Source organism: Lissotriton helveticus, chromosome 3_2 (genome assembly GCF_964261635.1).
Source record: "Lissotriton helveticus chromosome 3_2, aLisHel1.1, whole genome shotgun sequence".
Taxonomy (NCBI): Eukaryota; Metazoa; Chordata; class Amphibia; order Caudata; family Salamandridae; genus Lissotriton; species Lissotriton helveticus.
The window spans coordinates 401,428,810-401,442,289 of NC_136062.1; positions in this window are offsets into that span (position 1 = coordinate 401,428,810).

Sequence of the window (13,480 nt, forward strand, 5' to 3'; positions counted from 1 at the left end):
GTCATCATTGAACCAGGGAGCTTTTTTGCTGGATAATTTCGACTGGTGTTTTTTCAGGGGTGCTAGTTCGTCTGCACTGTGGGTAATCCATTGCCTGAGGTTGGTGGCCGCTAGGTCTGGGTCCGTTGCCAGGGTGGGAGTGTTTTGGTTGAGTGATGTGAGGAGTTGTTCGGTGGTGATTTTGTTCCATTTTCTTTGTGGAATGGGTTGTGGACGGTTGTGGGTCCGGGTTGTTTTGTAGCTGAAGTGAACACAGCTGTGATCTGTCCAGTGGAGGGCTGTAGTATGATCGAAGGAGATGTGCTTGCTGGAGGTGAAGATAGGGTCGAGCGTGTGACCGGCTATGTGGGTGGGGGTGTCAACAAGTTGTTTGAGTCCGAGATTGGACAGGTTGTCCAGAAGGGTGGTGGTGTTGTTGTCGAGAATGTTGTCAAGGTGGTAGTTGCGGCAGATTTACAAGCCCCTTGCAGCTCTTTTGCTCCGTTCTTGCGTCACTTGTGTGACGCAGCGCCACAACAAGAGAGGCGCCATGGTGTGGCGTATATTAACAACGTGACGCATATGGGAGATGCATCCCATTCTAAAGCCCTGCGCCATAAGGGAGCGTTCCAGCGCAAGGGAGGGCGTTCCTGCGCAGGAACGCATGCTAAAAGTGGCTATGGGGAATATATAAAATTTCAATCAGTCATTTAGGACAATGATGCGTCACTGAAACCCTGCGCCTGCATGAAGCAGACTTACGGCTTGACGCGGCATTGCTGGAGCTGCGCCATCGTTGCAACGCAACTCCATCAATGAGCCGCCTTTACGGCACCGATGCGTAACGCTTTGGTGACGTTTTGGGACCATGGTGTGCCGCATTGTAAATACGGCACACCATGGGTGGTGCTGGCGTGCCGCACACTTTGCAGGGATGCGCAGGTAATTGCTAATCTGACACTTAGGGGCATACTTACGAGTTCTGAGCTGGACACCTCCAGATGTGCACCAGAACAAATGCGTAACGCAAAACTAACCTTGCGTCACGGCAGATGCGCCGCAATTACAATGCGGCAAACCCTGGCGCAAGGGTAGGCAGATGCGTGACGCATCTCGTGACGAAAGAGGGGCACATCTCTAGAGTCGCGTCGCAGTCGCGATGCAACTATAGCAATGCTCAGGGCTGCCCAATACTCAACATACCGCATCAGTCCTTACGCCTGCTTCAAGCAAGCAGGCATAAAGAATTGACGCAGCAGCGTCGCGGAAGTGCCTGCGTTAAATCTTGTAGATTTCACGCAGGCACTTTTGCGAGGCGCACAGCTGCCTGACCGCCACCCCCCAACCCCCACGCCCCCCCCCCCCCTGCGTGGGAACGCACCCATTGTGGCGCAGGCCCAGGCCTTAACGTGGCACATCTCCTTAGATGCATCTCGTTGTACATGACTCGCATGGATTCGCCACGTTTACGTCGCTGTGCGTCAGGTAAGGCAGCGTAAACGTGGCGCAAGGGGCTTGTAAATCTGCCCCTTTGTGTCTAGCATTACGCAGTTCTGTAAAGTACACTCATACATTACTCAGCCCAATTAAATGAACACAAAATAGAAAACAAATAAGCAGTGGCACCGCCACAGAGAAGGAGAACAGTGCACCTGAAATGCACAGAAGATTTTGAAATATTAATTTACCTCTCCTATCAATGTAATCAGCAGCATTATTGCTCTTTGTAAAAAAGTTAAAGCAAACATTTGCAATATAACACAGTCACACAGAGCAGGAGAAAAAACAGAGTAGTGAGTGATGAAAAAATTGCTACTACTACTCACCAAGACCGGGGACCTCCACTCCCAGCAGGTCTAGCAGGTCGCGCTCCCGGTCCAGGATATCGGTCCAGCGGTGGGTCACTTGATTGTAGGTGCGCTGGACCCCCGTGATGTCAAAAAGGGCCCGGCACAACTGCCCCCACCGCTTCCGTCGCTCCTGGCTGTTGGTATAACCAGCAGCGATCCTGCCGCCTGCCGCGATGGTCCTGGGGAGACGGCGCTGCACATAAAAAACGAGTGAGCCCACCTCCTCAGGGCTGAAGATCTCCCTGGGCACCACCATTTCCGCCCTCAAACGGCCACACGGGAGCCGGGCACGGGCTGCGGTGCCCGTCTTGGGCAGCTTGACAGCTGTCTTTACCATGTTCTGGGCAGGTGTTAGCAGTAAGGAGACAAAATGAAAAAGAATAAGAGTAGGGAAGAAGGAAATAAAAGTTTTAAAAAGTAGTTGAAAAGTAAACAAAAGTAGCCTAAAACACAAAAATATAGACCTAGAAAACTAGAGGGATAGAAAAAAAGTTAAATAGATCAAAAAAATATTAAATCAAGCAAAGGATGGCAGAGATATACAGAGGATAGAAACACCATGCCCAGACACATAGGAATGAATGAAAAACAAGATGGCGGCCCGAACACGTGCGTGTAAGTAAGTTCGCACGCGATTTGTCTCGCGAACTTGCATTCGCAAGGCGCTCATTGCGCGAGATTACACATAGCGGGTGGAAACGGAAATACGTCACGCAAACAAAATGGCGGCGCCCATACTCAACCTTGGGGTAACTCGCACGAGTTCCCGGCTTCCACGGTCGATTTCGCACGACGCCGCGCCTCGCGAATAGGGCGAAATTACCGAAAAACGAGTTTTGCAAAAGCAAAACCAACGAGCAGGTGCAAAAGTTCGAGCTCATCATTTGTAACCATTTACCTGTAGTGCTTCCTGAAGGGGCCCTCCAGAATCCGGTTGCCTACTTGCAACTATTGTGTGACCCTGCTCGGACAGTCACAGAATAGTTACAAGTATGCCATTGCATCCTGTTAATTTTTTTTTTACATTGCAACAAAAAGGAAAGGGAGCAGACAAGCAGGTGCCAGCCTTCATTAATGTCAGTTGGGGCAGGGCAGGTGTTGTTGTTTGCAAAACTTAAAGCACTTAGCAGGTGTGCTTGGCTTTGCCACAATAATGTACACTCACTGGTCAATCAGAGGGTGCTGTGATGACACCGAGGGTGGCATGGGTGTGCCAACCAGAGGGTGGCATGGGTGAACCAGAGTGCCAGTGTTGACAGAGGATGGCAGTGCTTTGCTTTGCCCCAATAATGTACACTGGTGAACCAGAGGGTGCTGTGATGACACAGAGGGTGACATGGGTGAGCCAGAGGGTGGCATGGGTGACCAAAGAGAGTGCCAGTGGTGACAGAGGGTGGCAGTGATGAAGAAAGCCTTGCAAACAGGCTGAGCACGTAGAAACAACAAGTTCGCAAAACTTGCGACCCGACAAGTAAGTTCGCAATTTGCGAAATTGTACAAAACCCTCGCGAACTTGCAGAAACCCGTGCGAACACACACCCCCCAAAAAAATCCACAAATCCGCGAGAATTTGCAGATTTTGCGTATTGTCGCAATCCGCAAATCCGCAAATCCGCAAATTCGCGGATTGCGAATCCGCAAAATCCGCCCATGGATGACATTGCGGTGTTCAGCTCCACGTGGGAGGAACACCTGCAACACCTCTGCGAAGTGTTGAAGGCTCTGCAAAGGGCAGGCCTCACTATCAAGGCCAGCAAGTGCCAGATAGGGCAGGGATCTGTGGTGTATTTGGGACACCAGGTGGGGAGCGGCCAGGTGGCGCCCCTACAGGCCAAGATTGATACCATTCTGGCTTGGGAGCCCCCCAAGACCCAGACAGAGGTGAGAGCCTTTTTAGGACTCACCGGGTATTACCGGCGTTTTGTCAAAGGATATGCCACCATTGTCGCCCCCTTGACAGAACTCACTTCCAAGAAGTTGCCCAAAAGAGTTGACTGGACTGACGCCTGCCAAACTGCTTTTGAAACCCTGAAAACTGCTATGTGCACAGCGCCGGTGCTCAAGGCACCTGACTTTTTCAGTGAGTTCATAGTTCAGACAGACGCTTCAGAGCATGGTGTGGGAGCAGTACTCTCACAAATCACTGAGGAGGGAGAAGACCAGCCGGTAGCCTTCATTAGCAGGAGACTACTCCCCAGGGAACAGAGGTGGAGTGCGATTGAGAGAGAAGCATTTGCTGTGGTCTGGGCTCTGAAAAAGTTGAGGCCCTACCTGTTTGGGACTCACTTCCGTGTTCAGACCGACCACAGGCCCCTCAGATGGTTAATGCAGATGAGGGGTGAGAATCCAAAGCTGTTGAGGTGGTCCATCTCCCTACAGGGAATGGACTTTACGGTGGAACACCGCCCTGGTGCAGAACACGCCAACGCTGATGGTCTGTCCAGGTTTTTCCGCCTTAGTGAAGAGAACTCCCAAGAGGGTGGGTAGTTCTCCCCACTTTCAGCTGGAGGGGACATGTGTTAGACCTGGCATCTTTGGCGTGGTTTCCCCCTATCTTTTTGCCTCTACCTCCTGTATTTTTGATGCTGTGCTGGATTTCGTTTTTGCTGGTTTAGATGCTTTGGACACTCTGCCACTGCTGATCAGTGCCAGAGTGTAAGTGCTCCTTGTGTAAATTGTTATTCTGATTGAATATACATGTTTGGCATATTTGTATCACCATGAAGTCCCTAGTAAAGTGCACTGGGTGTGCCAGGGATGGTGATGACAAATGCTACTAGTGGGCCTGCAGCACTGATTGTGCCACCCACAGGAGTAGCTCTAAAATGGTGTCTCAGGCCTGCCACTGCAGTGCCTATGGGCAGTTTAGAACTGCCATGTCCTCCTGGTCAGTGTCCACACTGACCAGGCCTAACCCTTCCCTTTTCGTGCACATCAGCCACCCCTATGGAAGGCCCACGGTACCCCCCTGGGCAGGGTGCAGTGTATGTAAAAGGTAGAGCATGTACTAGTGCAGGTGACATGCTCTGGTAGTGAATGGCAGCCATTTTCGTTTTTCACTACTGTAAGGATATCTTGCTTCATAGGTTAATATGGGGGATGCTGGCTACAGTGGTTAACAGCATTTCTTCCCATAGGAACAAGATAGGACATAAGTATCTAGTATCCCTGAACTCAGAATTTAATAACACATCTTTTAGGAAAGGTTGTTTTTAAATCCTGTGTTTGAGAACAGCACTTTTAGAAAGTTGCTGTTCTCTTGTCTGACCCTTCTGTGTGCCTGGGCCTGTTTGTGTATTGACTGTCTGGTTTGTGAGTGACAGGGGCTGGGGAATTCCCCAGCAGGATGGATGAGTCAGCACTAGGCTGAATGACTGCAGTTGCAACTGGAGTGGTGGGAGGAGTTAGCACCTGGGCTGAATAGGGCTGTGCCTGCCTTCCACAATGCTGGCTCCACCCCCCTGCTGGGCGGCTGAGGACCCTGCCCCTCACTCTGAAAGGAAAGATGCAGCCAGCAAAACAAAGTGCTCAGGATCCACCCAGAACTGGTTCAGACCGGGCTCAGGGCCCACATGCACCAAGAGAACAAAGACTTTAGGGGTATAAGTACAGGACCCCTGACAACAGAAAATTAGATCATCCTGGAAATCAAGAAGGAACCTCTGCCAAGGAGAAAGCTGACTCTGAAGAAGGAAGATTGTCCTGCTGTTGCTCTGCTGGACTGACCTGCTGTTGCTTTGCTGCCAAGGAGAGGGGAAGGACTTTGCTGTATGCTGTGTCCCCTGTCTTGAAGGAATCTCCAAGGGCCTGAGAAGAGCTGGCTCCCTGTTTTGAAGTCCCAGGAACAAAAGGACTTCACCCCCAGCTTCCCTGAACTCTGCTGAGAGAGTTCTGTCCCTCCTAGAGGGCTTGATCCAGTTGTGGGGCCTCTGGAGGTTGTACCTGTGCTGGGAAGCTTGAAACTAAGCTTGTGTGACTTTTGAAACTGAAAAGTGTCGCATCGCTCGCTTGCGGAGCGCATCCCCGACAGTGCGAGAAGTTTCCCGCCGCTACGGAGGTCGAGATCGTCGCAGCGCCTGACGCCGCTGCCAGAGACGTCGCATCCTTCGTTTGCGGGACACACCAGACCGGTGCGGGAGAATCGAACATCGCTGCGAGTATCGTCGCAGAGCCTGTCGTCGCTGGGTGAGAACGCCGCACCGCTTGCTTGCGGACCGCATCACGTCGCTGCGAGTGTCGTCGCAGAATCATCGCATCGAGGAGCTGCGAGAGAAAGGATCGCCGCTGGACCGCGCATCGTCGACCCGGAGATCGTCGCAGCACCTACGAGATCGTCACATCGTGCCTTTGCGAGAACAGACTTCCTACGAAACCTATGCACCGGAATCCATACAAGTGGCCTTCCTCCCCATACAGACCGGATTCGTCGCAACACGCCCGCTGCTGCAGCGGGGCTGTCGCATCGCCTCCCCAGGGTCTCAGGAGCAACGCATCGCTTGTTTTTCACCGCACCAGCCTCTGCTTTTGGAACTTTATTGCAACTAAAGGTACTGTGAGTAAACGTGACGCAACTGTGAACTTTTCACGCATCTGTGGTTTATTTTACCGCAACTTGAAGAATTTTAACGCAACCTTAAGAACTCTTTTTGAAACCATATTCTTGAACTGTGTATGTTGGATTTTTGTCGTTTTGGTCTTGTGTAGTTTAGATTAAATACCTTTATTTTTCTAAAACTGTTGTGGAGTCAGTTTGTGGTGTTTTCACTGTGTTACTGCGAGTGTTGGTACAAATACTTTACGCATTGCCTCTGGTTAGCTTAGACTGCTCGCGCCAAGCTACCTAGAGGGTGAGCGGGGGTTATCTCAGAGGGTAATCTCCTTGCCCTGACTAGAAGCAAGGGTCCCTATTTCGACAGTGGTACCTACCTCTGCCAACTAGAGACCCCCAGATCTAACAACATTGTACTGACCTTGTATTCTTTTGTTACAGGTATCCCTATCCCGGCTGTTCCTTTCCTAATTCCTTCCCTCGCCTGATTGCATTACTACTCTGTGTTACAGTATCCAGAGTTGGGGACATCGGGAGGTGGACTCCTTTGTGCATCATCCGGAATCTAAGGAGTATACTTGGATCTTACACTGAATGCCACTGAAAACATTTTTAAGAGTATTGAACAGTCAGAAAACGTTGTACGACAAATAAGAGGGGTTAGTGAAAATGGAAGTGGAGATTAAATAGGTCTTAGTCTAATGCAATAGTAAATATGGTAAAAGGTGACAAAGAAAACAAGCATTGGCATAGCCAATAGGTCTCGCTTGTGGGACCTTATAAGTATTTTGTTTTGCAGCACAATATCCTTGTAACTAAATACTTATAAGGTCCCTACAAGCGAGACCTATTGGCTATGCCAATGCTTGTTTCAATCTTCCAGTTAATGTTTACTTAACCGGAAAACTGTCAAGGGTCATCAAAAATAATGGAGTCTGACAGTAAATATACCTGAAAAACGAGCTAGAGTTTCCATGCTGCGGCACCAAACCGTAGCAAGTACCTAACTTCCCTTTTAAAACACCCGCAGACACCAGGGAAGATCACCTGACATTTTTCTCTCTAAAACTGTTTAAAACAAAAAGTCCATACAATGAGGACTTTGTTAAAGTGCCCATGAAAGTCCGGAAATGTATTCCCATTAAAATCAGCTGGGAAATGGCATTGTAGCGATTTAATATCCATCCACGCAGAGTGAGATTATTACAGGTCTTTAAAAAACATTTTTATAGACTCCCTACTTTGAGCGAGATGTTTATTATCCACACTGTTAAGTGTTTGTCTTACCTGAAACGGAGGTGTTTTACCAAAGGCAGCTTACTAGAGTCAAACACTGTTCGGGTTCCTCTGTACAATGAGCCACGAGGAGCGCGGGAAGTGGATGGTGGGTGGCAAATGGACTCAAGCGGCCGGTCGCTTTGATGTTCGGATAAGCATCAGATAAGGATCTGTCTGGCCTCGAACACCTTCAAGCAGCGGCAGCCGGCCCTTCACACGCCGGCCTCCCAGCCAGCCTGTCTCCGAGTGCCAGCACCAAAGAGGGGGGTTTGAAGCCCTAAATGAGTATTCCTGAGAATTTTTATGGGCACCCCTTGCAGTTTGTAGTTACATATTTACAACTGCAGCTCGCCTGAAGAGCAGAGTGTGTGCTGGGTGACTGGCAAGCGAGCAGCAAATCCAACAGGCTGCTGCAGTGAACTGAAGGGACGAAGGAATACGATAAATCATATTTATAATAACAAGAAGACAAACCTGTTTAATGACAGGTGGGGAAGACCCCGGAGCTGTCGTGAAAGTTAAAAAAGAAACTTAAAGATAATCACACAGCGCCGAGAAGAACATATCTTCAAATATTCGTGCCTCATTTAGACGATATTCAACAACTGTAGAAGCCGGGTTGCTTCGAATCTGGAGCGGATTCACTTATTTTTCAGCTCGAAAAGTGCTAGGTGAGGTAATGGGAAAAGGCAAAAGGAGGAGTGCTGCTACGGGCTGGGGAGGGGGAGGAGAAATGAAAGGAAAGGCTGTGTTTGCGGGGAGAGAGAGGGGAGGTGCTGGTGTGGGAGGGGGGAGGTGCTGGTGTGGGAGGAGTGCTGCTACGGCAAGGCTGTGTTTGCGGGGAGAGAGAGGGGAGGTGCTGGTGTGGGAGGGGGGAGTTGCTGGTGTGGGAGGAGTGCTGCTAGGGGAGGAGAAGCCCTGGCCGTGAATGCTCGTGCATGTTCACGTGAACTGCAAGAAAACGCCGGGCTGAAAGCCCTTAGTTTGGAGAGGATTTTGCCGACATGAATTCTCGCTCCGCTCGATGCGCATGCGCGCATCGATAGGTCGCGAGACCTAAAAATGGTTACTAACAAAAATAAAACGTTTACTAGTTATTACAGGGGCAACAGTAGTTTTTATTTAGGACATTTCAAAGGATGTCCCGGTATTGACAAATCTTTTAACCATTATGAAACAAGCATTTACAATGCAATGATCTCGGCATTTTTAAAGATAGAGCAATTGGCATTGCTCATGACATTATTTTTATTTATGTTGTTGTTTTTAAAACATATAAATAAATGGCATTGTCATTTACAATGCCAATAGCTTAATCTCTCGCAAATGCAGGACCTATTGCATTTGCACCCACACAAATAGCCACACACACAAAGCCACCCACACACACATACATAGCCACCTACACAGAGTCATTCACATAGAGCCACCCACACACACACACACACACAGCCACCCACACATAGAGCCACCTACAAAAAAAGCTACCCACAGAGCCCCCCCACACACACCCAGAGCCACACACACACACACACACAGACAGAGCCACACACACACACACAGAGCCACACACACACACAGTCTCCCCCCCACACACACACAGAGACCCCCCCCACACACACACAGAGCTACACACCACACACACAGAGCCACACACACAGAGCCACACACACACACACACACACACACAGAGCTACACACACACACACACAGAGCCACACACACAGAGCCACACACACACACACACAGAGCCACACACACACACCCAGAGCCACACACACAGAGCCACACACATACACACAGAGCCACACACACAGAGCCACACACACAGAGCCACACACACAGAGCCACACACACACAGAGCCCCACACACATAGAGCCCCCCACACACACAGAGCCCCACACACAGAGAGCCCCACACACACACAGAGCCACACACACACACAGAGCCCCCCCCCACACACACACACACAGCCCCACAGGCACAGAGCCCCCCACACACACAGAGCCCCACACACACACAGAGCCCCATACACACACACACACAGAGCCCCCCCCACACACACGCAGCATCATTTTTGGGATTGAGGGGCGTGTTTTCTTTCTCTCCTCTTCCCATTGGCTGGAATGTAAAATTCCAGCCAATGGGAAGAGGAGAGAAAGAAAACAGAAAGAAACGAAAAAACACACTCCTCAATCCCGAAAAGACGGGGCTTGAACGGACAGACGCCCCTTTCGTCCAATGGCTGGCCTCCGTTTAGGAAGCCAGCCAATGGAGAAGAGGGGCGGGTTCAAGCCCCCATACTGTAAGCAAAATTTCTCGCCAACGAGACTGCGCAAGCGCAGCCTACGCAGGCCGAGACCTAAAAATTATATGCATATGGAGTAAATCCACTTGCTTCTAAAATATCCAACACGAGGCCTGTGTTCTGTGCATCCTCAAATTAGAAGACTATTGGGAATTGCCCCCACTAAAGCGGTCACAAGCCAATTACATGTTACAGCACTGGAGAGGTTGAGAGCAGTTAAAAGAACAAAATCCCACCCTTAAATTAAAATACATACTCCGACAAATGAAGAGTGCATGCTATACAGGGGAGAGAACACCTTGCAACATTTACTCGAGAGCCAGTATGAATGACTAAACTTCTCTTGAGCTTAACCATCGGTATCTGCATTTTGGGAAGCGGGAAGCAGTCAACCCACATTTTTACGTTTACACAAATCCATTTAAACACAGAGCTCCATCTGTTCAAGTCACCACTATCACAGAAAAACAAATGGACAATTGCACCCTCTCAATTAACCAATGTGTACACCATTTATCAAGCCCCTTTGAATACCAAGTGATAGTTGTCAGAAAAGCAATGTAACTGGTTTCAATATAAAATGTGTGCAATTCCTGCTAACAACTTCTGCTTGAACTCCTGTATACATCTATTTATTTGATCTAAATATTACACCTCCTCCTATCTCGCCAGCAACACTTCCCAAAACGGGTTAAGCTTCAATTACAACCTCTGAACATGTCTGGTGAACATACTGAGACCTTTATGAAGCACATACAATTTGTCCACTGTTAAAAAGCCTCACTGCATTTGCGGTAAAATGATGCACATGCTTCGCTCTTTGCCTAATGTGGGGCATGAAAAATTATTAGACATTCAAGAAATTTCACCCTGAAGGGACAGGCTTGCCGTATGTGAAGTATGAACCAAGGTAAAGACCCCTAAATCTGAAACTTCTTCCTTCAGAGCCTGGCCTTCTACAAATTCGGTCACTGCTTCATCGAATTAAGGAGCCAAATATTTTCCAAGACCTTATCATCAGTACTGCGAAGTGGCAATCCATTATATGCATCCATTTTATAACAACTTTCTATAAAATGTTACACACTTGTTGCAGAAACATTTACTGCTGTTGACCTCTCTCCCTCCTAAAGACATTTCTAGATTAACTTTCCAGCAAAGCTTTAGCATTTATCCCTACTCTGCTTGCAATGGTTAGTATGTTTTTTTTTCTTTCACTGCAAGAGCATCACGTCAGTGCATTGCGGAGGCCTGCTCAAGCCTCAAGAAAATCTATAAGATCAGAGGCTGGAATCAGTCGGTGCCGGTCTGCTGAAGAAACAGAAACCTACTGCCTAAATCCATAGAGTTGTGTGCCATCCTACTAAATATAGCAAAATGCAGAAATATCAACACTCTTTAGGCATACTTGCCCACATACTGTGGCACAGAAGAAATATAAATTACAAGTATGCATTTATATCTTCAATGTATTAGAATTGTGGATTTATTAAACATAAAAAAACGCTTTTAGATTACTAGTTTTTGATATGATGTATCCTCTGTTGGAAACTTATAAAACCGACATAAAACCGTAAAGCCACTGTAGGAGAGTAGGGTCTGCTATCCTATGGTCACCCCAAATTTTTGCTTTTTGCTTCACTGGTTTTCCACTATTGAGGCTGTGGGCCTGCTAATCAGACCCCCAGCCTGCTGTTCTCTCTCTAAATTATTAATACATGTGCTATAGGTACATACCACAATTGGAAATGGACTCCTTGTCAGCCCCTGTACCATGCACTATAGGTGCTCAGGGCATAGGTGCCACCAAGGCCACCAGGGGCTGCAGCATATCTTTTGCCACCCCTGGCTGGTTCTTAAATTGACACAACTGGCTGATCACTCAGCTGGGGTAAGGTGGTGTAATCACCCCTTGCTTAGATATAGTATACCTATATCTAAACCTATATCTGGACACATATAAACCTGTGAGCCACTCCTATGGAAGGCCTCATCAATCCTGGAGGCAGAGTGCGTGGTTTAATGTGAGATGGAGCTCTATCATGAGCTGAGCCTGTCTGCAGCCGTCGGGAACAAATCCCTAAGCTGTTTCAGGATAATGCCATACCATATACTCTTAAGTGCATTATAATCCTCGCGGTTATATAGCAACTTTGGTTTGGCTTTATCAAAACATGTCGTGTAAGGTGTCATACGATTTGGGATACTATCCCCTCGCCAGTTCTGGCGATGGGGATAGCATTCCACCCCTCTAGAGGGGTAAGACATGTTACTTTACTTAAATGCGGTTAATTTCTAAAAGGACCTTGGATCCACAAAATGGATGCTTCTGCCACAGACACAAGTCTGACCCCCTGAAGCTGACTGAAACTCAGCCAAGGGGGCCTGGACAAAGGGTTTCCTGTGGCAGGGAGGTGTCACACCCCCCAGACAGGAGATAGTGGATTGTAGCAGGGAGGTTTGAAAGAAACCAGACACTGCTTGGGGCGCACAAGGCTGCCCCTTGCATAATCCGGCCAAACCGGTTCTGGGGCACCCCAGCCCCCGACCCAGCGCGGCCTGGATCAAAGGAAAGGGGTGTAACCACCCCCTTCCTGGGTCCCACCCATAGGAGGGGACCTAGCAGGTAATCCAGCCCCCTAGATTGGTATAAGAATGGGAACAGTGCCAAAGCACTTCAGATTATCCTGATGAAACATAAGAAACGAAACTCTGGACCCTTCGACATCCTACTCAACGTAGAAGACTGAAGAATCTCCCTTGTGGTCAAGGAGTGACCACCCTGTGCAAACAGGCACCATCCAGCACCTCGACGTCTGCTTTGTTGCAGTTCTCGCCGGAACTCGAGCAACAGAGATCGACTAGATCAAGCTTGCCTGCCTTCTAACAGCCCGATCCACAGTCCCTGCAGAGCTGAGACCCGTGGAGGCGAGCGGAAGCGTGGGGCACGCCATCTTGGAAAGATCACGAGACGCTGACCGTGCAGCCCACGAGTGACCCTCGAAGCTGTACACCGGGGTTTGAGAATCCCCAACCCTAAACCACTCTTGCATCGAAGTTCAGCCCTCCACACACGACGAGTGCTGCGTGGGGCCCTTCTGCTTCTTTTGGCTCAATGCGTTGGCCCGGTCACTTTCCAGCCGGCTTGTGGCCCCTTTTGCCGACGAAACTTGAAAAACGACTTGCGATTCTGGTTGCTCCAGATTTGCACCAGCTCCCCTGAAAAGGAGCCCCCACTCTGACCCTCCTGGTACGAGTGAGAAGCAATCTTCTGGTTCCGCGTGGATTGCTTTTGCCAAGTGTTGTTTGCTCTAATCTTGAAGCCGACAGCGCCGACGGCGAGAACCTGCATGGGACAGATCGTGACCTGTTCCTGGACTTCGTAGATGCCCCAGAGCCCACGTGACAGCGGAGAGAAGCTCCTCAACAACCACCTGATTGTGCCCGACATTGCCTGGTTCCGTCCTGGTTCCAACCTGGTCACTGCTGAGTGACCCAGACTCTGTCCCCTCTGC